The sequence below is a fragment of the Dermochelys coriacea genome, chromosome 1 (genome assembly GCF_009764565.3).
Source record: "Dermochelys coriacea isolate rDerCor1 chromosome 1, rDerCor1.pri.v4, whole genome shotgun sequence".
Classification (NCBI taxonomy): domain Eukaryota; kingdom Metazoa; phylum Chordata; order Testudines; family Dermochelyidae; genus Dermochelys; species Dermochelys coriacea.
Genome location: NC_050068.2, coordinates 214,022,715 through 214,025,018, shown reverse-complemented (window position 1 = coordinate 214,025,018; position 2,304 = coordinate 214,022,715). Strand labels below are relative to the sequence as shown.

General features: G+C 46.3%; 1 long non-coding RNA gene across 1 annotated transcript; it reads left to right on the top strand.

Moving 5' to 3' along the window:
• The first annotated feature begins 624 nt into the window (after positions 1 to 624).
• On the top strand, positions 625 to 1,889 carry LOC122457782. The gene is made up of 3 exons (XR_006277460.1): positions 625 to 635; positions 1,065 to 1,068; positions 1,754 to 1,889. It is a non-coding gene; the product is annotated as an uncharacterized LOC122457782 (long non-coding RNA).
• The last annotated feature ends 415 nt before the right edge of the window (positions 1,890 to 2,304 follow it).

Sequence of the window (2,304 nt, the reverse complement as noted above, 5' to 3'; positions counted from 1 at the left end):
AATAATGGCTGAATCATGTGACTGAAATGCAGAGGTAAAATATATTAGGTATGGTATCCAGAGCCTCAGGGATGTGACATGGAGAGAATGTACCACATTCTGTCATCTCCTTACTGCTCAGCTATAAACTATTTGGATTGATTTTATTTAAGTGTAACACTGTGGTAAGTCATATGGGATTCAGAGTTAAGCATCAGTTACCAATTATACACAAGTCAAAACTTTTTTTGTAAATATCATATATTAACAATACACAGAACTTGAAAAAAATGTACCTGATACCTAACTAGACCAAGGACCAAGCAATACACCAGAGCCCCATGCCACAATCCACTCCTGGCCCATGCACCCCTGTAACTGGTGTCCCATTGATTAGGTAATCTCCCACTTATTGGGCCCAAAACACAGTCTCCCACTGGTTGACTTCTGACCCCACAATTAATACTGTTCTCCCATCACGTGCACATAGCAAATAAGTTAGTCAATGCTATGACATGCCCCACCCTTCCAACATTAATCAGTGTTTGTACCAGATCCGCTGCAACACATCCCTCTATGCTCAGCCACCCCAATGAGTCACTTAATTGTGCTGTCTTCCCCACAATATAATAATATTGGGCTGTCCTCCCACTTCAGTAGTCCTCTGTTGAGGTGGTAGAGGAGTCCCATGTTCACAGAACCCTTGCTGCGAGGTAGTGATTTCTGCTCTAATGATCACAGATCAGAAATAAAGACTCTAAACTGAGACTGATGAGCTCTGTCTCAAGAAGGGTCAAATGGTATTAGAGCCATTTGAACAGAGTGCCCATCACCAGGTAGGAACACCTTTTGCCGCCTCCCCCCCCCGACTTTCACTTTCATCACAATCCCCTGCTTAATGAGAGATTCCAGTCAGGTGACCTCTTTAATTAGGGAAGATTAAGAATAGTTCTGCTGCCCCTTAGTCATACAGTCAGGATGATAACATTTCTTTATCCCTCATCCAAGACTAAAGTAAATTTTAACCCAAAATAGCCCAAAATTGATCACTTTGGCACATCATGTCTGTCTGCTGATCACCTAAGGAAAGTAAGTGTGTCTCTGCAAATACTGTCTGTTCCTGAGATCTTCCTCCCAAGTTCATCAATACATGGCAGGGGAGAGACCATTCAGACCCTGGCTTACTAAAGGTATGTCTACAGTACAAAATTATTTCAAAATGTTTCTATTCGACTTTTCGGAAGCTATTTTATACATTCGGTCTTCTGTGTCCCCACTAAAGTGCATGAATTCGGCGAAGTGTGTCCACAGTACAAAGGCTAGCATCACATGTCGGAGCGGTGCACTGTGGGTAGCTATCCCCGCAGTCCCCGCCTCCCATTGGAATTCTGGGTTAAGCTCCTAGTGCATGATGGGGCAAAAACATTCTCGCAGGTGTTTCTGGGTGTGTGTCGTCAGTCACTCTTCCCTTCCTGAAAGCTACGGCAGACAATCGTTTCGCACCTTTTTGGCATGCAGACGCCATACTGCTTTCAGCAGATGGTGCACTGCTGCTCTCCTGCTACTATGAATCCACCTCACATTTCCTCTCATCTTCCTGTGTAATCTCTACTATCTACTCTTTCTCTTCCTCATCAAATGCTTCCGCTGCCAACTCTGCTCAGCGATCATGAACCGAGCAGCACAGCTTCTGCCGCCAACTCTGCTCTCTCGCTATTGCCGCGCTACCGAGCTTCTCCATGTTGTCTGTCCTGGGCTCCTGCCTCTGTGAAAGCTACAGAAGACATCCATTTCCCGCCTTTTTTCGGCTATCATGAACCGAATAGCACCTCTTCCACTGCCACTCTGCTCTCCTACGTTTTGAGCCCTTTTTCCAGGATTACCCATGCAGGCGCCATAACCATGGATCCTACTCAGATTGCCGCTGCAGTTTTGACCATTGTAAATGCCTTGCGCATTATCCAGCAGTATGTGCAGTACCTATAAAACTGGGTGAGGGAGCGACGACAGCGCGATTATGATAGTGATGAGGACATGGACATAGACGTTCCAAGAAGCATGTCATGTGGCAATTGGGAGATCATGGTGGCATTGGGCCAGGTTCGTGCCATGGAACGCCGATACTGGGCCCGGGAAACAAGCACAGACTGGTGAGACCACATAGTGTTGCAGGTATGGAATGATTCCCAGTGGCTGAGAAACTTTTGTATACGTAGGGCCACTTTCATGGAACTTTGTGACTTGCTGTCCCCTGCCCTGAAGCGCAAAGACACCAAAATGAGAGCAGCCCTCACAGTTGAGAAGCGAGTGGCCATAGCCCTGTGG